This window comes from Prinia subflava, chromosome 10, assembly GCF_021018805.1.
Source record: "Prinia subflava isolate CZ2003 ecotype Zambia chromosome 10, Cam_Psub_1.2, whole genome shotgun sequence".
NCBI lineage: Eukaryota > Metazoa > Chordata > Aves > Passeriformes > Cisticolidae > Prinia > Prinia subflava.
In genome coordinates this window covers 7,326,664-7,352,799 of record NC_086256.1, presented here as the reverse complement: position 1 = coordinate 7,352,799, position 26,136 = coordinate 7,326,664, and the positions used below count along the sequence as shown (strand labels likewise).

Here is a 26,136-nt window from a genome sequence, read left to right as displayed (position 1 = left end):
GTCACTGTCCCGAATTGGATTCTGCTGCCCACAGACCCACAGACTAGTATCCAAATTCTTTGTGAGGCCCCTTTGAAACTCAGGAGGCTGTGGATAGAGTGAGCATTAAACTGAAAATTTGAAATTTGAAAAATAAATTAAGAAGCTGGAAGTGGCACAAATAGGAGAAGGGGGAAATCAGGAGCCTTGCCTACTGCAGAGATCTCCTAGAAAATCTTTGGCTACTGATTCATGCAGGAAGAGAACTCTGCACTCTCAAGCTAAGCCTGGGATGAGCTGGGTAAATTCTTGCTCAGGAATTCTGTGGAAGACCACACAAATAATAGAAGCCCAGGAAGAGCTGCAACTTCTTCTATAGTTAAAACAAACAAACAAAAAAATCAACCTCGCTGCTAAGCCCTAAAGCTTCTTGGGAAAAGAAGAGCTTTCATTGATCCCGTGTCTATTACAAGAATGCCTGTTCAGCCTTAATCTTTTAAACACACCTATGCAAACAATAGAGATTCAGTCCAGCAGTGCTATCCTTTGACAAAAAAATTGTAAGAATCTGAAGACCCAAAATATAGGTTTAATTAGCAAATAGAAAGGAAAATAAAACTCAGGTGAAATATTCAAAGTGAGGAGACTAAACCAGAGTAGGGAATTCATTTCCAAACCTGATGAATGAATATTTTCCAATGAACCAAAGGATACAAAGTTAATGGGACATTCTTTTGTGAAAATTCTTGTGGGTATCTCAGCAAGCAGGAGCTGCTTTGCTCTTTGGGCTGACACAACCCAGCCATCTCTGGGGGCCCAAACACCCAACTGCAGCTCTGCAGCTCTGCAGCTCTGCAGCTCCACCACTGCTGGCATGGGGCATGCTGGGCTGCAGAAGCCACCTCCTGGTGGTGGTGGCCACTTCTCTGCTTGTACAGAAACCAGATGGATTTTTCCTAGATATTTGAAACAACTACAATTCCACAGACAAGTCTGAAAGTTGCTGCCATCCCACTGCACAGCATACTGTGTCAGATTTCTCTCTCTTTTTGTCTGCTTGTAAACTCTCTGCACTCAGCTCTACTAAATCCTATCTTCTTTTGAACTCACAGACATTAATAAAAACCAGAAGTACTTCCAGAGACATAGGTGGAATTACACCAGGATAAAACTGGCAGAATAGCAGAATGAGAGGAATGAGATTTTCATTTAATAAAAGCAGAAACTGTTATGAGTTTTACTGTATTTTGGCACAGTTCCCAAGAAAACAACATTCTTACTGTACAGAAACTTTCTTAAGAGCTCAGAATCTGATTCTATATTTACATAATTAATGTGTCACATTTACATTTTCTTTTAATAATATTTAACACTAGAGAAAATGAGCATACTGTTAATATCAAGTTTGGGGGTTGGGACTTTTTAGATAACTTTATCCAAGTCATCCCCATAGAGAAAAGAGGTAAGCAACACCTAATTTTTGTAAGGTCCTAAATAAAGCATTGCAATTTGCAGTATTTGGATGTGTCAGGAGTGTCTGGTAAGAGATTAATCTTGTAGTTCATTTAAAACAACAAGAACAGTGGAAAATAGTTGTCTTTACTTGAAAGGAGTTTATAAACAGAAGGAAGCAATGTTTAGCAAACAAGTTATTCATTTGGGAAGCTCCTCTGAGCTCCGTTTAATAGGAATCCAAATTAATTTCCAAATATCATTTAGCTAGTCTTTGATGTGGTATATCACATATTTATCAATGTAACAACAATTAATTAACTTTCTGATGTAGGCATTACTGTTTCTTTCCAGTCTGGAAACAGTGAAATGTTTTCTCCCCCCTTCCAGTTTTCAAGTCTTTTTTTCTTCCCATTTTGCCTAAAGACAAATTTGTATCTACCACATCCTCACTTTATTCTTCTGCTGCAAACTTGTGGCCTCTCTGAGGAAACATCAGGTTGTGTTCCTGGGTACTTCAGATTTGATTATTGACTCTCTTACGTGTAGAACTGTCTCCCAAAGCTCACATATATCAGGACACAACCAAAACTTACGGCAAAAGTATCCCACGTGCCTGTTACAGATCCTGCATTCATTTCATTGCCCTGCTCCCAGCTGATGTGATCTCCCTCCTGGCTAATGCCTCCAATGCAAGAGCTTGAACAGGATAACTTAAAGATTGCACCTTGCTCTGCTTTTTAATTCATCCTCCTGGTCTTAAACCAGCTAATTCTGGAACACTTTGCTGCTGGTTCCACTGCTTAACTATTTGCCTGCTGCTTCAAACACTGGGTAGGCAGAGTAGAAACACAGATGTGCTCTGGGAACAGCAGCTCTGAGGTGGGAAACAAGTGTATTTTAAAATAATACATAATCTCTCATTATTTGAGAGCACCTCTTTTACTCAGAGTGCAAGTGTTGTCATTTGCTTCAATGCAGCTCCTCGCATGGCTGTGTTTCCCCATTTTAGAAAGTGCCTCCAAATCTGCCCTATACAGCTTAGATTTGTTTTGTGCTGTAAATAAAGTAATATGTTCAGTATAACATTAATAAGGGTGGGGGGAAAACCTGAATTATATCAAAGGACTTTTTAAGGATGATCTTAAAAGGGGGAGACAGAAGACAAAATTTCAGGAAACATTACAGACTCCAAGAGGTACAAGGGAAGACAAAAACAGCTTCAAAATTAGTGAGGGTTGGTACAAGGGCACTGGAGGATACCTCATTCCACGAGGCTTAATGACCATGCCCATGAATGCTCTCATGAACATCAGGGCAGGTCACAGTGCCTGATGACAATGACGTGCTGGCACAGACTCTCCCAGGTTAGGAAAAAGCACAGTCAGAATAGGTGAGCTACAAGCAAAATAGCAATCTGCAGCTATTACCTGATTTTGGTCTTCATTCCTACTGTAAAAACCTGGGGTTTGGTCACATAGTCACTGCAGCCACAAAAAATGACATGTGTGTAATTTAACACATTGAAGCTGATAACCATTGTTTGAATTTTGGATTATGCTTGCTAGATACACAGACCACATGCTGTGTTTCTGCTTCGTGACTGAATGTTCATTTAAATCAGGTTCTGTGAATATTCTTGTTGAATTAGAATTTGTGTTTCACCAATGTTTTCCAGCCTTTTCCTAAAATTTCTGTTTTCTGTAAGTAGATAAATTTATTACAGTGTTTATAAATTTACATAAACACAGTGCAAATTCAGTCAAAGCAAATGAGTTTCAAAATTGCACTGGAAACTGAAACATTTTGCAGCATTCATCCCTCCCTACTTGGGAGGCAGCCAGATCTGAAGAGGTTACCAGCTCAACTCAGTAAAACCAAAGATGCTCAGACCAGCACCCAGCTTGCTGGGCAGTCCTCTGGACAGAACCCCTTTGCCTCTGGGACTGAACTCATCACTGCTTTTAAGGATTTCTTAGTGACAACATCCTGAGGAAGGATTTAGCACCGAGGCTCATGCTAGGTTTATTTTTTAGGGCTTCTTCCTATTCTTTCAGAATCTTCCTGGAATCTCCAAGTTATAGAAAGCTCCAGGAACTCTGCCTTCCTTTGCCTTCAGTTCTCCCTGCCCTGCTCATTTCTCCTACCATGTGAGCCTAAGTCTCTTCCTCACAGACCCCTTTCCACAAGGTGAGACACTGAGAATAACGGAGGAAAAGGAGGCAGAGAAATCCCTTTTCACGCCGTGTGATTTATTACAAAGAGGGCCCTGCACCCTTCCCTCCAGCTTTGCAAGGCTGCATTGGCTCCTTGGATCAGCCCCAGGTGAATCTCCAGATCATCTCCACACACAAAGCCGGGGAGCTCCAGCCCACGAATGGCTCTGCCGACAGGGAGAGGATTTGGAACTGGAAAGGCAGTGGGGAGGGAAGGGGGAGCACTCCCTGATTTCCCCCTCATTGCAGAGAGAGCAGGCAGAGCTGGCTGGTGTCTCCTGCTGCCCTTCCTCGAAGGCAGAGTGCAGCAGGCAGTGCCATGGGGCTGGCACAGAGCAGGGGTCTGGCAGCAGGGAGCAGGGACAAGGGCAACACACACAGGACTTGCTTCTTCTCACAAGCATCACTTCAAAACTGATATATTCACGGCATTTTACGAATCAGCTGCGCACCTGCCAGCCAAGCCAGGTCTTCATTAGTGTGTGTTTCACCGTTTGGGTGCTCGGGGTTTGAGATTTATGCGTTTGCCTATTATTCATTAAAAAGGATCCGTTCAAGCCCACATATTCTAAAGCAATTAGGTAGCAAGACATGCTAAGGCTCCAGCTACAGAGAACCCCTGCTCTGAAAACTCTCTCCTCCTCCCCAGCTTTCTGCATTTTTAATTTAGAGCTCCGGAAACCTTCACAAAGGCCATTTAGCAGAACCACTGCAGTGCCAGAGCGGGCTGGCCGTGCGGAGAGCAGCATTAGCTCCCAGAGCCCACACGGTGGAGTAGATGTTTGCAGAATGAGCACTGCCTGCTGTACTGACACGAGTTTAAATCGTACATGACGGTTAAAGATGTGTTTCTCCATTTTCTGTGTAAACAATGTTAAATAAGAATAAACGCAAAGGGGTATTTTCTCCTCCTGACGAATACATGCATTTCTCAGGGCTGGTAATAGGTGTCACAGGCACACACACCACGGAAGACACGCGTCCCCTCCTGACACGGGCACGCTCTGATCTTCAGGGTATGTCTCAATTCTTGTCTTAGCTCTCCTTGCACAGCCCGGGCCCTCGGTAATGCCACAAGGATTCCAGGGCACAAAGCAGCACGCTGGAAATAAAACCCCATCCTGCAGACAGGAGAATTCCACGCTGTGAGTGTGCCTGGGCTGTCAGAGGGTGAGATCCCCTCCCTGGTGCAGCTCACCCCTGCAGGAGCCACAGGACTCTGAGATGTTTCCACATCTGCATTGTGCCCAGCCCAGTTCTCAGTGGGACAGGGTTTCCAGCACTTCCCTTGGGATACAAGCCCAGTTCAGCAAAGCTCTCCCCTAGGAAGAGCCTATCCCCATGTGTGGATATCCAAATGAACCCTGTAGGAACCAGCCCCATCTGTCCTGCCCTGGGAAGGCTTTCTCAGACTCCTGCCCCAGCTGGATCTGAGTCACTGCCACGCCAGTCTTGGGCACTCAGGTGTTTCAAACAACTTGCTGGCAACACCTACAGTGCTTCCATTTTAAAGCCTGATTCATTGTTTGGCCTTTTCAAAACCAAACACATCACTGACTTAATGACACAGGAGACAGGTTTGTTTGTTTTGTTGTTTTTTTTCTTCCCAACTTTTGGATCCCACAGTATTTCCACTGTAGGCACAGGGCCTCCAGAACTCTCACACATGTAGGCCATAATGCAGTATTATATAAACTTTCTTTTCCGATGTTGTCCAAAAAGCCTCCTGCTCATAGGTTACAAGCTACAAACCACTGAGAAAGAGAATTTTAACACGTGCTTAATTTGCTGGACTCCCACCCTGTCAACAAGTCAAACTCCTCTAGGCCCTCCTGCCCTCTCTACTTGACACCTCTCCACAATGTCCTAATTCTACTTCCTAGCAAATATTTCCCCTCAGATAAGCAATGCTTCTTTAAACCATTTGTATTTTTGGGGGGAGGGGCACTCCTGGAGGGGCAGGTTGGATGGAAACAAGTGTTCCATCATCACAGTGGTTCACAGAAAACAGTGATACACACATAAGCATTTCTGGAGACATGATTGCTCTTGAGCTGTGCTTTTGTTCCCACTTCTGCCTTTCCTCAGACTGTGCAAACACAACACATCTCACAATTATTAGGGGATGCTCAGCTGTTGTAGGATGGTATTCCTCCACATCACAGCACATTTCCTATACTGCCTGGCACACCAATCTGGAATTCTGCTCACTTTTGGGAAAGGCACATCCTATTTCCTTGTAGACTAGCATTACAGGAACACCCCCAAAGATGGCTCAGCTCTTACTGCCAGACCCGTTCCACACAGAGCTGCAGCCAAAGGAGCCAACCTTGATGTCACAATGCTGAGCTCTTGAAAGTTTGGACATGCCACAGCTGCACAGGTCCACACACCCTTCCCTCAGCCCTGTGCTTGTCATTATTGTGACACAGCCTTTAGCAGCCTTTAACTGGTGCTTTTCCACAGGCTCTCTTTATTCTGTGCACAGGATCCTCACTGTTCATTAATGAGTGGGCTATTCAATATTTTGGCTTTTCCCTATTGTTCAATATGCAACCCTAGGCTCCTGCTTTACTGCATGCTACTCAAAGCCTGCTCCAAGGACAGAGCTATTCAGTCCTTCATGGCTTTTCTAAAGTGCTCAGCACTGCAGGAGACAACTGCTTTATAAGCACTGATGGACTAATTTTCCCAACAGCACTGGTACAAGAGGGGACCACATTGTCCCCTGTTCATAAAAGAGCAATTGGGACAAAAATTGGCTCACATAAGAGACAGCCACTAATTTGAACCACTCTGTCTGAGAGGCCAAGGACAGGACTGTTTTTAGGAGAATCTGGGTTTACATAGCATGTTACATGTCCAGCATCTAACTCTGATTTGAGCTGAAGCTGACTCTTCTCAAGGCTTCTCCAAATCTGACAAAATGGCACTGTGAGTGGACAGAATATTAGAAACACCCAACTTTGTGGAATTGGAGCAGAGATTAGGATAAAATGGTAAGGTACTACTGGATCATGAATGAGTTTTGGGGGGGTTTCAGTTATATCAGCCATTTTTCTTGGCTTAATATCCTGATGGTGCTGCCTTCAGCTGTGTCTGAGAACCTGCTGTAATGTGTGGTGGTTGGTTTAGCACTGTACCTGATATTTCCTTTACTCTCCTGGACAGAATTCAATGATTACTTTGCTACATCACAGGGTACCAGACTGTTTCCACCCAGGACATCCTCACAGAACTCAGCCAGAAATGGCCCATCTCCATCACCACAAAGGCCTTTTCCCCCTGGATATCCTGGAGGAAGGGTTTGACCTGGCACCACACTGCCAAGAAGGTGTGTGCTGGCACACAGGGAAGCAGCACAGGACTGGCAAACTGCTGGCTGAAGCCTAACAAGCAAAGTTTACCTCCCCAGCACCAGAGCACGGCTGCTGGCTCCCTTTTACAGTGTTTGCTAACAGACTCTGACATACTCAGGTATTTCTCACTCCCATACATAACCAGAATATTAACAGTATTCCTGTACTGTCTTGCTGCATCTACAAGTTGTTCAGCTTGAAAATGACTTTTTGCATTTATAAGGACACATTTATTTTGGGTTGGTGGGAGGGAAGGCCCTTTTTACTTTCCCTGCACTCCCATACACGTGGTCTGCAAGCAGCCTGCTCCTGCTGCCCTGGCTGGCAGGTATAAATGTCATCAGAAGTTAGAGGCTGGGACACGTCCATGAGCCAAACACTCCCTTTACCACAACTAACTGGGAGTTTCACAGTTGTATGCAAAGCCCTGAACAAAATCCCAGTGGTCACAACACAGGAGAGAGACAAGTGACACAGTGGTTCACTTAGGGTGACACCATGAGACTGTCCTGTCATTGCCTCTTATCCAACCTCAGTCAAAACTGCAATGCCTCAATTCCTCACTTGCAAAAATAATTATGAACCCTCCATGGTGTTTTGAGAGGAAATACATGAGGGATTATAAAGTACTTTGGTGCTACAGTGATGGGGTTGTGTGAGGTGAGGGTCTGCAGTGACACAGGGCCCCCAGGCAGGTGTAAAGAAAGACCTTTATTCCAAAAAAAATGGCCTTTTTAAGCCATTAGCCAATTATCAGCTACACAGCTGATAAATCAGTCTTAAATCATAACAAACATAACTCAACAACCACCATACACAACCATGTGAACACGAGATGGTTACATAACTTGTTTTTCTACCTCTAATTCAGCTGAGTCTCTTTCCCACAGTCCTTTTCTGCTTAGCCAAGGTAGCAGACCTGAGCCGTGATTTTACAAGGCTTTCCTTTGTCAGGCTTTGCCCATGTGCAACTGGGATATATTGGGTTCTACAGGTGAAGATTAAATGATCTATGGAATCGAAGAAAGGTATTTTGACAGACCCTGAATTCTGTTGAGGTTCATTTTCAACAAGATTCCACAAGTTTGTACCTAAACAATCTTGCAATGGGTGTAAGAGCATATAAGATAAGCATGAGATATCCCAGTGCAGTTTTTGAGAGTAATTCTCTAAGGATTAGGGTGGAGAAAAGGGACTGTGTAGGGTTGTGCTGTTATATCAGTGAACATTCCCTCTTGTTTCTTCTACCCTTACCACCTGTAACTAAAGATATTTTCCTCTCAAATCTGTCTTTATTTTCACTTTGAATTTCAAGGTTATCTGGCCCACTGAGTGTGTTACATGTGGCTGTCTAATTAAAGACAGAAGATAAACCTTATTCTATTAGCTTATTTTAACACCTGCCAGGTGACTTCTGTGCCTTAGCAAAAGCACAATGTGGCCAAATCAGTTAATGAAACTCCAAACTAACAACAGAAAAATCTAACCCCAAACAAACAAAAAAACCACACAAACAAACAAACAAACAAAACCCCTCCAGATTATTTCATTTTTTGCAAAGTCCACCAGAAACTGAGAATGTTGCAAATGTTCTTCCCAGAATCACCACTATGATAAACTAACAAACATTTCACAGCAGAAATAATACCAGTGTCCTTTTTGTCACATAACATTTCAGAAGATGGCAAAGAAGCTGTAAAGTCCTTCTCTATCTCTGATTGCAATCAATAAAAAGCCCCGATGCTTTAGAAGGGAGCTAAATCAGGCTCAGATCTTTCCCAATCACTTGTTAACTTAAAGAACAGAGTTTTACCACCTGAGCTTCTCCATGTGGTGTTGCCTCAGCCCAGACAACACTATTTGGAACTATTTGACAGCATGGTGGTCTCTGGATCCATTTCCAATTCCTACCTCAGATCACTTAGGCTTTAAATTTTCCACAGTTCCAGCAGTTGGGCACCCTGTACCCCCAGAAGGGAAGGAACCTGGCAAAGAGACATTCCTCATCACACTCCCTGACCCCTCCTCCTCCTCACTCAAAGCCACGTGCTTTGGGATTTGGAGGGGATTTGGAGCCATCCCATGGGACACGGGTCAGCTCTCTGATTTTGGATGCTTGTTGGATGCAGAAGAATGGGAATGTAAAGCCCTCAAAGGGTGGCTTCTATCAATCACTGCAACACACCAGCAGGATGTGATTTGGTGCCAAGCCAAGATGAAACTACACATTTTGGTTCCAGAGCACTGAAACATCTCATTGCAATGAAGAATGGTGCAATGATAGATTAGTTTGAAAATCCTGATGAGAATGTTAAAGCTGAAAAATTTAAACCTTCAGGGATTCAGAGCTTTTGTTTTTTGTTTTGTTTTTGTTATGCCTCAAAAATAGGCACAAATGGGTGTAAAAATTGACAGAAAAATTTATTATTACACCATTTTCTGAGATGTATAAAAGAATGCAACAATTACTAAAGGCATGTAACAGTTGAAGAAAAGAGATGAGGATGAAACACCAGGGAAAACTAAATCTTCTGGTAACTGTTATACAGACAGACCAGGGAAGAGTTCAGGTGGAAGCTGATCATGGAGTGATTTGGGTTAGAAGAGACCTTAAAGACCATTTAATTCCCAGGGACACCATTCACTAGACCAGGTTCCCCAAAGCTCCATCCAGCCTGGCCTTGAGCACTTTCAGGGGTGGGACATCCCCAGCTTTCAATCTCTATTGAAAAGATTCTATAATGAAGTAAATTTTAATTAGGCAACAGAGAACTCAAATGAGGGGGAAAACCTCCCACGTTATGACTTGTTATCCATGGAGGTTTTCAAATCTTGCCTGTAAAATGCCCTAAGTAATCAACACAACACTGAAGCTTTGAGAAAGGACTGAAGACCTACAGAGGGCTACATTAAACACTTTTTCTTTATAATTCTGTGAAAGTCTCAGGCACAGGGAAAGTTTCATTTGCTGCTCATACCTCAGTAGACACCAGAGAACCCAGCTGTGGGACAGGTGACTTCACAGCCTCACAGAATCACTTATTTTTCTTTCTGCACATTTGCAGCCTCACACAGTTCAGCACCCTTGAGATAAAATCCTATAGCAGAAATGTACAATGAATGAGAACATATATGAATGGGAAGCGGAGGAGCAAACAAATTTCAATTTCAAGCTTTCATGGCTTAGCATAAACAAACATGAAACAATTCATCCTCGAAATATAGAGGTGGGAGGGGGATACTGACAGTGTCCTCAAGACACACAGGGAGACTGAGAACGAGGGAGCCTGGAGCGAAGAGAACGTTTCAAAAACTGTTTAAAGCCTTGGGAAAGTTTGAAGCAAAGATGAAATTTTCCTGATCCATTCAGTGGGTCTGCAAAAACAATTCTCTTCATCCACTGCCACACACCCCCCCCCCCGCCAGATTGTTAAAAATAAGCCAGCTCTGTCAAATATTGTTGTCTTCTTAACAAAAAATGAGCTTTTCAAATCTCCATCTAAATTTGGAATGGGTGAACAGATTTTGAAAACATAAGAGCAGTCTAATAACTTTGTAGAGAAAGATGCAGAAATAGCTTCTAAAGAACTCACAGTGAGCTAATTCTCTTTATGAGCCTGCAAAGTCTATTTAAATTTTATATTCCTCCCTCTTTTATTTTTCATAAATTCATCCTCTGCCTGCATCCAAGCTGATATGGGACTAAAACTCAAAACACTCATCTGAGATGGGGCCCCATTTCTACACCTTTTAGCAACAGGGAGTGCTGTGATCTTGCAGTGAATATGAAGTGATTAGGGAGATGGTTTACTTCTGTTGCAGGTTCTTGTAAACATTCATCTGAGCTGTAAATGGACAAAGGAAGAAAGTTCATCTTCCCAGCTGATCCATCCATTAGCTTGTTGTGTCCCACACCAAATAAACATCATACAACAATGATTAACTGTGCATGTTCTGGCTGTTTTAGCACTTGCACAATGTCACCCTGCTGACAGGGCTCAGAAATCAATCCCTCCAGGCACATTCCACCCTGAAAAGTAATTCAGTGTTTGGCAGGCAAGAAAGAAAACTGTTCAGCAGAACTGCTACCTGGTCTGTTCCAGATCTGAGTGCTGTGGCAGTAGTTCTTTGATTTTGTTAGTCAGTGCTCCCACCTTTTGAGTCGTTCAGAAGTTGGTCCTTGCTGCCTTCTGACAGAAAAATGCAAGTCCCCTGTGTCTGTAAGGCTCACAAAATGTGATTATTGGAAGCACATAGGGAAAAGAGCAATTCCCTACCTCCAGAATCAAACAATTCCTCTACACTGGCTTGACCTAAATGGCTGCCAAGAAAGTTGTGGTATCTCTATCCCAGACTTGCAAGGCAGAACTAATAAAATAAACCACAAATGGGTCACTCTGTCCATGCATGGGCTTGAAAAATAATGTGGAGGTAAACAAATTCAAGGATGACAAAATTTAAATGGTTCACCTGTGGTCTAAGCCCATGGAAAAAGTAGTTGCATGGCCAGGAAGAGATGGAAATTACTTTCACCACTTTAAGAGAGAATTTATTGAAGCCTTGAAGACAAGAACAGAAGCAAAGAAAACAAAAGAAAACAAAACAAAACAGCCCAGAAGAGCTCTGAAAATCCAATCTCTCCCATCAGCCTCTGGAAAATGGATAACCTATGCGTGGTATGATTGAATTTCTCTGTTTCATCACCCTGGTGGAAGCATCTTGTATGAAACTCTGGTTTATGAATTGAGTTTTGAGAGGGACCTGGGAGAGCAGGAGTTATACCAATCTAATCAGGATGTGACAAACACATGCATCAAAATGTTGCATTGTCAAGATCCAGAAGCCACTTAATTCCAGAAAGATTTTAAAGTTGGGAAAGCAGCTCTGGCAACAGGATTAGAAATGATGAGAAAGCAGATGAAAATCCAGACGGAGGAAGATAGCACAGTTTTTTTTCTAAAACATCCTTTCAAAAATTAGACCACGTCCCTACATGATTTGTTGTTAACTTCTTACACAAACATATGTTTTATTCAAATGAAGGACACAGTTTTCTTCTCCCATTCATTGCACCTTCTTTCTTAACGTATGCTAATGAAGGAATGAAAGATACATGAACTGAGATAAATAACACCATAAAATCCTATAAACCCCACAGGTTAAAACACCACAAAACATTTTGGGCAAAATATCCAACAAAGCAGATTAAACACAAGCATAACATGCAAATGTCATTGCCACAGAGCAGAGAAATGGGCTGATGCCAACGCCACAGGACAGGAAGCAAGATTCATGAGATTGATATGTGATGGCTCCTAAACAAAAGCAGGGCACAAAAATAGCCCGTGATTACCAATAACACGAGATCAAATCAGAAAGCATGTGCATTCAAGAGAGATGGCATCAAATGCTTCCTTCAAAAGAAAAAGAACATCACAATCACTTTGTATTTGCCTGGTCTCAGCTTGCGTTTCCTGTCTAACTACTGAAGATAGTTTTGCAGGATAAGTACAGATTAGCAAAATATTCAAGGTGATTGAATGGATTAGCATTATTGTTTAGCACAATGCAAGGTGATAGGAAAATCCACAGAAAAGAAAGATCTGCTATCTGGACAGCCACTTGAAATTATGCAGCTCACAGGCTGAATTCTTACATTTCTTGTAACATCATCAAGTGTCACAGTGGATGCCTGAAAACATTTCTAGCTAAAGAGTGAGGTTTAAAGCTGGGGATCTTGAGCAACAGGTGGAACAAGAATTCCTAAGTAAACTGCTATCTTGTTTGTCACACAAATAGAAAACCCATATGCTAGAGCTGGAGGCAAAAAGATCATGTTCTAACAAACAGCACAAAAAACCCCAAACCTTGAAGAAACATTTGTCTGTAGGAAAGGGGAGGGAAAGAAAAAAAGAAATTAAATGCATCTAAAAAAGTCCAAATTACCTTCAGAGGAATTAACTGTGTACTAAATCCCAGCTAGGTAGAAGGCATAAATGCATGCCATCCCCACTACCCTGGCCACTGCAATCATGTCCAGCAGCTTGGGCTGCCCATTTTCCCCACCCTTGTGGAGACACACACTGTAGCTAACAGATGTACTGATGTGTTATGCTCCCCTCAGGCCCCAAGGATGCAATACCTGATCAAGCAGCCAGACTGTTTCGTGCTGTGACAGGGATATTTGGGTTATTTCTAGGTACCCAACGTTAATAGAGGTCAAACTGTGAACAAATCCACATAACCTGCGTCTAGGGATGGAGATTTCACATTCAGACATTGCAATTCTACACAGTTTTCTCCGTTTCCAGAAGCAGACACTTTGTACCTCAAGAGCTGAACCAAATCCCCTAAAACTCAGACATGTCTAGTTTGCTTTTCAGGTTGTTTCTTGGAGCATTTCACAGGCATTAATGGAATGTCCTCCAATGGTTCAGTGAGGCAGGTGCACAGAATTAGTTTCACTTTGCAACTAAGACCCGGGAGCAGAGGGGGATTGAGTGAAGCAGCCAAGATCATTCTGCACTTGTCTGACAGAGTCATAAATAGAAATCAGGATTCCACAAAAAGTAAATAAAGCCTCCCTCCCTGGAACACACAGAAAAATATTTGGTTAATTTTGACTGCATGCATCCTTGCTGGGCTACAGCCAGGAAAGGAAACATCATTGCTCTGAGCAAGGTCACTCCCACAGCAAGTCCACGCAGACCTCCTGTAGCCAGAAATTGTGTGTGCAAATCCCATGCCCCCTCACAAAGAATACATTTTGATATTTAAGATTCAAGATACTGGTACAGGGATTTTGGATATCTTAATAAGCCTTATTTATCAGAAAATAACCCAATTCCAAATTTACCCCTGTTTTCTCACAGGTAATTATGGAGGCAGAACTAAACAGTACATGACACTCACCAAGCAGACACAGATTGCCAGGTTAGCAAAATTACCTTCAGATATGAAAAAATAATTTACCCTAGGCTGGGACAGGCAAGTTTAGCCAAGCTAAAGAAAAAAAATGGTGTTAATACTCTCTCCAGTGCAGCAGAAAAGCTCAACTGGTCTGTGTGGGGAGGTAAATAAGTAAACCCAGAGAGGCTTGCTACCTCCCACTCCACAGAATTCAACATCCAAGCTTAACTGAAAAACTTACAAATACATTATTTGGGCTAAAAATGTCTGTTTGCTTTTTACTTCTCCTGACAGTTTTGACAAGATGACTATCAGACAGAGGTTCACAGAAGATTTAAAGCAGAAAAAAGGCCAATTACCAACTTCTTTCTCCTTCACAAAAATTTGAAGCTGCTTTCCAGTAATGAACACAAGCATAGCACTGAAAACTGAAAAGTGGCTTACCTGAGGTGATCAGCACAATAAATTGGGATGGTTCTCAAACAAACAAAAAAAATTCCTCTCTCTCTAAATTTGTGTTCTTAGCTCTTCTGACTTCCCCCCAGCCCCTAAATTCTAAGTCAGGACTTTAATTTGCCAACACAGGCCCTTTCTGCATTGGCACTAAGCTTTCTCTGCAGTCATTGCTGTGGCCACAGTGCTCAGCAAAGGAGGATCATTAACCTTTGAGACAAAATCTGACATCACAAAAACCTCTTTAGCCCTGTTTTCTTCTTTCTCCACTGTGCCATGGTGCCTGATCTTGTGTTTGAGGGGATGAGAAAAAGCTGAGAAACTTTTAAACATAAGAGGTTTAAAGTTCTACATAGAGCAATGACAGCCCTGGCCAAAATGCAATGTAGACACTACAGGACACCTGTAGACACAAATGACAGCAAAAGAGTTGGATTCACATCACAGGGAGACAGGGGCATGGGGGAAGACATGAAAGAGCAGTAGATCAGTAACCAGTGTAAGAATGTTGGTTTAGTCCACTGTAGCAGTTCCTATGTTCTTGAACACTTCACTGCTGATCAGACTGACCATTCCTATATGGATACTGAGCCCAAATTAGATCCTAGATACCTACACCTGGTATGAATATACTTTCTTAGAAGAATAAATTAAAAAAAAATCCAGAGGGCCTGATCCACAGTCAGTGTAAATTGGTGCAAGTGTTGACAATTGTATGCGTGGATATCAGTAAATTTATGGCAGCTGGAGAGCAGATTCTTGTTAAACAGCTTAAGAGAGGCAGGATAAATCTCACTGTAACCCCAGCCCCAAGTTAACAGGGTTACAGAAATCTGTTCAAATGGCAGCTTAGCCCACTTCCTGTGGATGATACAAATCACTTTCTGGGAACACCCCACTGACCACAGCCAGCTCTGAGCCACCAGCCTGGAACAGGTGAGTAACTTTTAGATGGCCAAGACTAAACAAAACTAATCCAACCTGTGTTGTTCAAAAGGGTATTTAAAGTGTAGATGGTGTTATGGCTACTAAGCAGAGTCCAGAATCCATAGGGCAGGACCTGACAACAAGAAGACAATAATTCCCTAATCAGATACACAAAATCTTCCAGGCTTTTCAAAATACTAAAACCCCAAGGGAAATTTTGTCCTCAACCAATTTCAAGTCAAGTTTTACAACCCAATGAGGTGCACAGTTTTTTTCCGCTGAGTTTTTACGAATGGAGCATCCAAACCTTTGAAATTCTCTCATGGCTCATTTGTAGGCATCTCACTGTATCCCAGCGAGAGTGGATGAGAGGGATAATTGAAAATGGGACACATGGGCATCAAAACAAGCAAAATGACCCCCTCCTTTCTCTTTTTCCTTTTCTTCTGGTTCACGCTTCTAAATGAAATCCCAGGCTGCCTTCCAGCTGCTCCTTGGAGCCGTCACGGAGGAGGAACACGTAGAGAGCACTAAACCGACTGACCTACTTCCATCCTTGGAGCTGCTGTGCCTGAACCCCTCGTTCTGAATTCTGCACACACACACACTCGTGCACATGTGCACAGCAATTTCCCTGTACACTCCCACGAGGAACTCTTTCCAACGCCTAACCTCAGCTCCTGGAGGAGCTCTCTGCTTCCTCCTGAACAGCTGTTAACCCCACGGCCCCGGCGCCCTCCATAATTAGGTTAACTTTTGGGAGCCTGCCCTTTGGGGAAGACAATAGAAGCTTTGGCTCACTGACCCATCTTTTTTTGTATCAGTTCTGTTTTCCACTGGATACTGCTCTGTATCTGAGGAATTTGTATACCAGGATTCTTTCATCTCCTTTAAAATCGTGATTGTGCAAAGCACCGCTGCAGAGTGGATAAATCCGAGAGAGCACATTAATAGGTGCAATTCATGCACACAGCAAAAGACCACTGAAAATGAAACCAGGTGGCTTGTGCCTTCCTACAGCACCCAAATCACTGAAATAGCAAAAGGTGTTGGAATCTGAGGGTTCTCAAATCCTCCCTCTCTCTTTTACAGTTAAAAAAAAATTAAAACAAAAGTGCTTTGTTACCCTATACTACTTCTGTGCTACTTATGTCACTTCCTAGGAAGAAGCAGCCACTGTCTTACTGATCTTGGCTTAACTTCAAAGATACAGAAAAGTTAATTGGATGAAATGAGGCTTCCAAAGAAAAAAATTGTGTGAAAAGCTCTTCAACCAAAGATTTACATGCAATCCAAGGAGCCACAATGTGGAGTGGCAGCAGCATCCTTAATGTTGTAGAGGAATGCACAATGCTTAGGAGAAATCCTTCCTTTGCTCTTTTTCTCTAAAATGTGTCCTTCTTTTCCTTTTCCCCTGCCCCACCTTCAATTTAAAGGTTTATAAAATAAGAAATGTAAAGAAAGTTAATGAAGGTAATATGGAACATTAAACCAAAGATTATCTTTTTAATATGGCCACATTATCGGCCCCTGGAAAAGGATAAAGTAAATGTTGTTCCTTTTTTATTTCTTGTTATAACAGTACTCTGACAAAAGTGAGTATAATTATTGCATCTGCAGCTTTGTATCATTCTTCCCATAAGTTTTCTATTTCTGCTTAATGTGGGTTTGTACTGGAGGAAGCCCTGGTCAGCAGAGTGCCAAGTACTGCAAAGTACAATTACCTTTTGGGGAGTAGAGCACAATCCTGGAGGAGATTTTTAGACAGTTATGCAGAACTGGACCAGAAACCTAGACTTCAAGGGGCCCAGAAAGCTGTGATGAATGTCAGACTATCCACATACTATGATAAGTCAGGAGAGACCCTTTTTTTTTTTTTTTTTAATCTAAGTTGACTTTTAAAAACAACGGACCATTTGATACCAACAAATTTCTACTGTCATCCCTTGAGGGAAGAAAAAGTTTGGTCTCCACCTGCAGTCCTCATGAGGTGACAGTCTGCTATTTGCATTGTTTCCCCATTTGAAATATTTACTTTCCTATTTGAAAGCCAAATATTTTTGCCATAATCCTCCTCTGCTAAAGTTGTCATCACCTGCCTTGCCTTCCTGACTGAACTTGGGCACAATGGTGGTGTCAGCTTCCTGCATTAAACAAAATTACCTCCTTTATCTTGTTCTACAAGACACGTTTTCCAGACCTCAGGCAGATCTTTTGCATCTCTTTCTCACATTCCAATTTTAAACCTCACAAAGTAGAGCCAGGTTTATTGTCTAGGTGAGAGCCCAGGGTTAGCCCAGTGGCCCCAACAAGCTCTTCCAGTATCTAAGTGCAGTCCTCAATGCTCAGGAGGGTGTCACATGAATAAAAGGTGACTCCACTCTGTATTTCTACATTGAATAATGGCAAACACAGCAGTGGCAGTGGCACATCAGCCAGGGACAAGAAACCAGCACACAAATCACCCCAGCACAGACTGATGAGCAAGGGGGGAAAGAGAAGACCCTTCTCCCCCTTAGCCATACTCAGAGCAGATTTCAGCTCCTACACTCTGGCTCTGCTCATGCCCAGAGTATCAAATGTCATCATGGTTCTGCTCCTCACAGTCATTCCCAAAACTCTCCTGAACTCTGTCTCCTCTCAAGTCAAGGATTGCCACAGAAATTCTCACTGATGGTAATCTTCTGTCATTTCCTGCTGGAGCTCACACTTGGAGTGTGGGTGACAGACTTCTGGTCCTGTCTCCCAGTCACAGGGTACCAAACTCTGAATTTCTTGTTAGCAGATTCTGTCCCATGAAAAGTTGCTGGAATAAAGGGGAATTAGGCACAAGTTACCTTTAAGAATATGTCCCAGAGTAGCTGCAGTCCAGGTACTCAAATTAAAGCAAGTGTCACTGCTTGAAAGGTAATTGAAATGCCAAAATCAGTATGAGAATTTGTGCTAAGTCCTCTCCCAGGACTACACCAAGGCTCGTGATTCAATTAGGTATTACAGCACTAAAGCCAGACCTTCACTCCTAATCTCTGGGCAGAGGATTCAGTATTTTAGAGATAAAAAAAGAGCAAATGGCAGCACTTTCTTCCTCCTGTATCCTAAAGGCCTGTTCTTCAGCTTTTTGAGGAGATTAGAAGACTCTGACTCCTGCACGCTGTAGTTCCAGAGGTGTGTTATACAGGCAAATGCCCATTTAATTAAACCACCTCCAAAGTATATATTTTTTCTTTCTTATTTTAATTCAGGGTAAAGCAAGTTCTAAAAAAAACCTCAAATTGTTGATTTTTTAGGACAACTGGAAGGAGTCTCCAGTGCAGCCTTAGAACATGCAGCTGTTATGTTCCTCTTACTTACAGATCTAATAATTTCTTGCAGAGACACCCCTGGATCTCCCTTGCTGTAGCATCAGCTGCTTCCAGAAATAAAACCTCATGTAGAACTACATCCATGTGCTGAAGAAGAATTACAGAGCTAGTTACAGAAATCTGACGTTATCAAAAAAGCTGAAATTTTGTATTATTTTAATTGATAATCTGCAGAAAAAACCTATTTAGCAAACAATGTTTTAAACAAAGGGAACCATCTTAAACTACATATGGCAAATATTTCTGCCTTTTTATTTTTTTCCTTTTTTTTAACAAACAGCTGTAGAAACCCAGGATTCCATGATGTTCTTAGGAGAAATGTAACAGTCTCAAGAGAAAATAGAAAAATAAATAGAGAGAGAGAGAATACAGCAAGGCATAAGTGTATCCTGAAGCTGAACACACTTCTCGGAATTCCATTCCTTAGACCCTGTGTGTCCTGAGATGCCCCATCCTGCCCCAAACCAGATCCTCAGCTAAGAGGACAGAGGCAGCTGCTCTGGTGCCAACATTGGTGCATTTATGCCTGCAGGCAACCCCTCAGGAAATTTTACTTGCAGCTGGTTTACGCCCACTCCTCCTCTAAGGCTCACTCATGCAAAGGAACAAAATCCAGTGACAGGGGCTGTGGGAGATGGGAAATGCCAAACAGGCCACCAATACAAGTGCATCTGAATGGAAGCAAGCTGCAAGACTGCAATCAGAAGAGGAAATCTAAAATCCACTAAAAATCCACCTGCCCCCCCATTTCGTTTACAGCACAAATAACTGTAGAGCCTTTCCATGGCACCAGTGAAGTGCCACACTCCAAAGTCCAAAGCCAAACATTTCAAAACTATTTCACTCTCTGATTTGAGAGGTACTATAAAGGACCTGTAATATTAAAATATACTAAACACTCTTCATCTGGACTCCAGAAGCCTTTGACATATCTCAGGCTCAGCAACCTAAACTTCAGCAGCTGAGGACCACAAATTGCTAACGAAAACCACAAGTCCCCGAATCAGGGGCAGACCTAAAGCCTTCCTCTAGAGTAGAACAGGAGGCACATCCAGCTCCAGCAGGATGGAGTGAGAAAGGCACAGGAGCCTGGGAAGGGCACAGAACTGATGTCCAGGCTCCATCTTCCCTGAGGTGCTCTGAAAGTACTGATTTAAGAGATACAGACTGGTATAAAACAAAGCTCTCTCTACCAACCAGTTATAGTAATTTCAACCATGTAAATGGCCACTTGGCATTTTTACTGTATTTTGTCATTGGCAGTAATTCTAATTTGCAAGGTAACTTCCTCAGCTATACAATATGATAAACACATATATGGAGAGAAATTTAAGTGTTCACTGTAGTTAAGATGACCAAAAGAAAAATATTTTGTTCTTGACAGAACTCACGACTTTCACCTTCACCACTAGTCAAAGTCACATTGAGACCATTTAAGAGCTCAGAGTTTAATACAAGACATGCCCTCAGATACAGGAAAATACTTTATTGTTTCCAAGACCAGAGAAAAAAGATGTGGACTATCTGAGAGACCCATTATTACGGATGTGGCCACATTATTTTCTTTGTTCATGACAGCACTCAGACATAGCCTGTATCCAACTTCAAGAATTGTCCCAAATTCCATTTATTAGCCTTTCATTTTACAGGTTGGAGATTGTATCTTTATATAATAATAATAAAAAAATCTCTTTTTCATGTTTGACCTTAAATAAAGCATCGTGTCTATAATGAACTTGTCACCAAGGAACAGGCAGGTACAAACTATTTCTGCTCATGCCACCGATGGGCAAATGGTCAAAGCTGACTTTTCTCCTGCTTCTGCAGACCTGGAACAACAGTAGGGCTCACACAGCTTCAGCCTGACAGCTTCTGCTTAAGGCAAGTGTTCAGGGAGGCATCAGCAAAGTTAAATGGATTTTCTGAGGAAGTATAACATTTTATTTTGTGATGTTTCTTCCTTACCCTATTAAGCTTACATGATACCAAACCACAAAACCCCTCTGCATTGCACAGTTGAAAGAAAAAGCCTCCAGCTTCCATTGATTCTAATGGAATTTGTCATTTGAAAGGAAGAAATTCTCTCCAGAACTCATAGAACACTTCAATTAGATGGAATGACTCAATTTATATGCACTATGTCCAATTTTTCCAGTCAAACAATCCTTTAACTCTAAGAAAGACCAAGAAATCATTTGGTATATGGGCTTATTGCAAAAAAACCCCTATGAACACTACACAATAGTTTGAAAATCATACATTTTCAGTTCAGAAAGAGGTTACTGTGATCATCTTTGCTGATCTATCACACACAAAGACCTTTTTTTGAAGCCATTCTCATTCACAGAAAAATGAACCATCCCACCAAAAAAAAACAAACCACACAAAAAAAAAAAAAACAAAAAAAAAACACAACACCAAACTATTAAAAAAAAAAGAAACTAAGCAAACCCTCAAATAGATATTTTCAGCAAATATTCTTATTTCAAACAAAAAACGGTCCATCAGGGAAAACACACCACGTTCCCTTAAAGATTTGAATCTTCCTTTCTTGAGAAGCTGTGTCAAGACATTGAGCTCTGCCATGCCCTCCCCTGCTGCAGTGAAAAGTTCCCCTCCTGTCACTCCATGTTTCTGTTCCTCATGTGCATACTCATCTCACAGACCAGTGGGTCCCCACCTGTTGGCCCCAGATCATTCATTCCCTTGCCTGCTCTCTGCTAATCTGAACAAATTAAGTTCCAGGACTGCCTTGCCATAGAAGAGTTTCCCCAAAACTCTTCTTGCTGCTCTTTAGAGCAGGTCAAACCTGTGCCAAACACAACTGTTTACACATCAATGCACTTGTCTAACTGGCTTTTGGAAAGCTGAATTTCTGAACATTCTGGGTAGTAAGGATTTAGTTGAGATAGATCCAAGAAACACAGAGGAAAACTGAATGATGAAATGGACCCAAACCTCCAGGATTCTAAGAAACAGAATCATTTTTTCATACTTTTCTCAGAAATGGAAGTCTGAAGTAGATTCATTGTTCACAACATTTTGCTTGCCTGATCAAGCAAGCTGTGGTTGTCTCCTTCTCCAGCTTCAAGATTTAATAAGAAAAAAAAAAAAAAAACCAACAAAAACAAACCCTCACTTCTTGGCTCAGTTCTTCTAAGGTAGCAGTCATTTGACTTCCATGGGAATTTATGAATCCTCAGCTGTGCTGTTACTGTTAACAAGAGCTGACAGTTAAATGCATTTCATTAACAGAAACTAGAATGAGAATGACAAAACTTTGGCAGATCAGATCTGTAAGTGAAAAGGTGACCAATGTAAGGAGAAAGAACTGTCTGCCAGGACTGCCCTGGCCTCACACCCACACTGATAACAGCCTTATCTCCTCCTGCTCCTGGCCTGTCGCTCTCCTACCCCAGTCAGCACAGCATCAGCAAGATGGAGATGTCAAGAGGAAGCCCATGCCAGCACCAGCACATCAAGAGCAGGAGCAAAAGTAAACCCTGATAGAAGAATTAAAAACAAAGATTTCTTTTTCCCAGCTGAAAATGTACAGAAGATGAGCAGAGGCACAGCAGAAAGTAAAGAAGGCTGACAGGCAGTTTGTTAATTGATTCTTTTCAGACTTGGAAGAGCAGGCAGAAGATCCAAGGACAACTGCTGAGGTACAAAACTTGCTGGGAGTGCTTGCGTGGGATATATATTCTCACTGTGCAGCTTCCCCGCTAGCAAGCACTGCCAAAAGATTGACTGGGCCTTGAACATCTGTGGATTTTCAAAACCTACTGAACAAACCTATCTCCAGATGCACAAAACGACAATTGAATCCAGATGTAAAACAATGGGTAGAACCATTATACTGCTCAGCTGCAGCAGAGAAACAGCAATCCTGGTGCTACAATGTACTTGATGATTGAACTGGGAGCTGAGTAGAGCTCCTCAGTTTTGCCCAAGGAGTAAAGAAGAGGAGAACATCTAAAAGTAATCTGTTCTGAAGAAACACACCTTTTAGGTCAACCATCCTTTTCAAACATATTTTGTCACTGAAAGCTCCTTCCCTGGATTCACCAAATGTAGAGTAGTCCTTCTCTCAGTGGATACATGAAGGTAATTCAGCCTGATTGTGTAGTTTGCTATTGTGTTCCCTCCCACCAACCAGAGGGGGGGAAGGAAACGTAAAAGAGGAAAAAACCCTACCACTATTCATCCTATTATATTTAGTGCTCTGTCTTCCCCTGCTATAACAGCTCGCTTGATTGCCTTGTCCCCCTGCTGTGCCATACTCTTTTAGCTCTGAAAGCACTTTGGGAAAGTGAGGATCATTTATGAGATACTTGTATAGCACCTGGCAGGGCAGGATTGTGGTTTCTGGGCAGCACAGCAGTGTCAGCGCATCGTTGACCATCTCTGCATTCAGGCTCCCTTGCTGACCCATTTCTATTCAAACTAACATACAAAATTTGTTATTAATAATGCAAAATACCATCAGACTGAGAGGCTTTGGCCACTTGTGATACATCCTTCTTTCAGTTCTTGGGTGTCCCAAAGATGCAGCCTTACTGAAAGCCCTTCCATGATGCACCTCACTCACTGCTTTGAAGAGAATCAAATCACAGCTCAGCCTACTCTATGAGGAGGGATTGGTCTTGTAAACAAGAAAAACTCCTCCTTTCACTCAGCTGTTACTTGGAGGACCAAAGCAAGACCCCTGCATCCTTTTCTTTCCCTGGCCATGATGTAGAGGAACCTTAGAGGAGTCAGGCTTCCAAGACCCCCAGAATCACTGGACCACAGCCACCTACAATTTATGCTCTGGATTCAGAATTGCCTTATGTCCATCCCACCCAAGCTGCCTCTCTGCTCATTCCTCTCTTCTGTCTGGGTCCCACTTTTCTGGCTGCACTGGGAGATAAGTGAGAACTGCTTTGTCAGGTTGGTTTTCTGTGGGATCAGTATTTTCCTAGCTCACAGCACTGCCACACAAGCACCAGCCCTAGCAAAAAGGACATGGCAGGTATGCACAGCCAGGAGGGAAAGGAGAGCTGAACTGCCCCTCTGGGTACCCAGAATAGGTTTTTCTGAGCTTAAAGCAGCTGTGGAACAACACTCTCCAATCTCCATGTGCTTCAGCAGGAAAGGGTTGTGTACTAGTGGCTAAATAAAGTTTCCTTTACAAACCCCAACCTAAATTTTCAAATGAGCACCAGGACTAGTTTTCAAGAGCTTGATGTCTTGCAAGCTCCTTAAACTCAATATTTAAACATGTTTCTTTTGGGACACTTCCCCTGTGAGAATCAAGCCAAGAAAAAATGGTTTATTGTCCAAACAGAAAATGAAACAACACAACTCTGAACTGCTTAGAGATGCTTCACAAGGCACTTCCAAACCACAAAGAATCTGCAGTGTCTGTGAGTTAATGTGCTGACCAAGACATGAGAGTGGGAGCTTTGGGCAGGTGTCTGCTTTACACCCCTCAGAAGTGATGCACTTCCTCAAATTCCTTAATCTTGTTTTAGTAATGCAATATTGGTTTAGATAACGAATGCTTATTATTTAGCTTTGTCTCAGGTTTGTTTTGATGTTACACAACACTGCCCTTAGGACCAATATTATAAATTAAACAGCAAGCTGCCATCATTTTAAGTGCTGCAATTTTAAAAATAAAATAAAAAAAAGAACAGCTGTCACCCAGGAAAAGAAAACAACAAACGTGGAACCTAAACAAACATTCCCTTAGGCTGGTATTGTTTTCCTAATAACTTGGATGGTATTTCCCCCTCCCCACCCACACAGTTGGAATAGGAAGATTGGACTTTTCTATTGCCAGTTGATAAATTATTTCCAAATTTAGAGTAGTGAGTCCCTCCCTTGTATAGCATTATAACTATAGTATTATTTTCTATATAATCATTACTACAAGGAAAGAGGCTCTTCCAGAGATCATGGGAGTGATCAGTAGTTGCTGGTGATCTCGTGTAAATGGGTACAACTTAAAAAAATTCCAGGATGTCTATTCAGAAAGGTTTTCAGGAAATGTTGATCCTTCTACTGCCTGCCCTGGCAGCTGGTGAATCTGGGCAGGTGAACAGAGGTTGCTGAAATGGGAGAGTGGAAGTGAGAAAAGATTGAAAAACATTCTGAGATGTTGCTTGGGGTGGAAGAGTCTGAAACTGGGATAAACACTAATCACAAGCTGGACCTTCTTATGCCCACAGAAAAAGAGCAAAACACCTTCCTCACTCTTCCTCTTCAGGCTCTTCACCCAGAAGGAACAGTAGGTGCTCTGATGAAGGAAGAATTTGACCTCTAATTGGTAATTTCTAGAGTTCAGGAAAAAATATCCCCTCTTGACTTGCAGTTTCCATTTTTCACTTAATTGTTGCAAAGACAATCCCTGCTGGCACAAACAGGCACTGGAGTGTAACCTGTAAAGCTAAAATACAGAAGTAGCCTGGCTCTGCTCCATGCACTGGCTGAGAAAGGGGTCTCAGCTCTTTGAGAGTCACAGAATCACAGAATATTTCAGGTTGGAAGGGACCTTTAAAGGCCAGCAAGTCCAGCTGCCCTGCAAAGATCAGGGAGACATTTAAATAGATCAAGTTGCTCAGAGCCCTGTCCAACCTGGCCTTGAAAGTTTTCAGAGATGAGGCTTTTACCACCTCTTTCTGCAACCCTGCAACCTGTGCTTCTGTTTCACCACCCTCATCCTAAAAAAAAAAAAAAAATAAAATAAAAATCATTATATATAGTCTGAATCTGCTTTCCTTTATTTTAAAACCGTTCCCAGTTGTTTTGTTTTGTTGCTACAGGCCCTGCTAAAAAGCCTCTCCCCCCTGAAGAACTGAAAGGCAGCAATAAGGTCTCCCTGGAGCCTCCTCCAGGAATTCAGGAAATACTGCCAAGTACTGCAGTGACTCTGTTCTCCTCACCAGGAGTCAGGACAGAGAAATCTCTTCCAAAGCAACTCCTGAAGATGGGGTGGAATGGAGGATGCAAAATGTTCTTAGGGAACACCTCAACTCAGTAACTAGAGCTTGGACAACTTCAAGGACAGCTTGAATCCCTGTTTATAGCCTCAACTGTGTGGGCATCCTCAGGGATGGATGCAGCTCCTTCTTGCCAGGACAGGAGAACAGAGGGCTGGAGTGGAGCTCGACCTCATCAGCACTGCAGGGGCTGGGATTGGCTCTCGAGGTGCTGAGGACTCTGTGATGGTCCTGGCAAGGCAGACACAGCCCAAAATCAGCACGGTTCCCACTGAGCTCCCAGCTGCTCTTGCCTTCTGCAAAGAGCCACACCTTTGTTCTGGGCCAATAATTGTGTTAGAGAGGAAAACCAGACAAGGACAAGGGCAGGAAGGGCAGAAAGCCCAGAGAGAATCAACGCCTGCTCCTGAGTCACAGTGCTCACTGCACGTGGCACTTCTGGGCACCTCCCTGAACCCGACCTTGAGCAAAGCAAGAGCACCCAAATCTTGTT

General features: G+C 42.5%; 1 protein-coding gene across 3 annotated transcripts in view; it reads right to left on the bottom strand.

Moving 5' to 3' along the window:
• The window catches only part of LOC134555496 (BEN domain-containing protein 5-like), an 898,337-nt gene that overhangs the window by 144,873 nt on the left and 727,328 nt on the right, over positions 1 to 26,136 (bottom strand). The gene's annotated exons all lie outside the window — the stretch shown is intronic.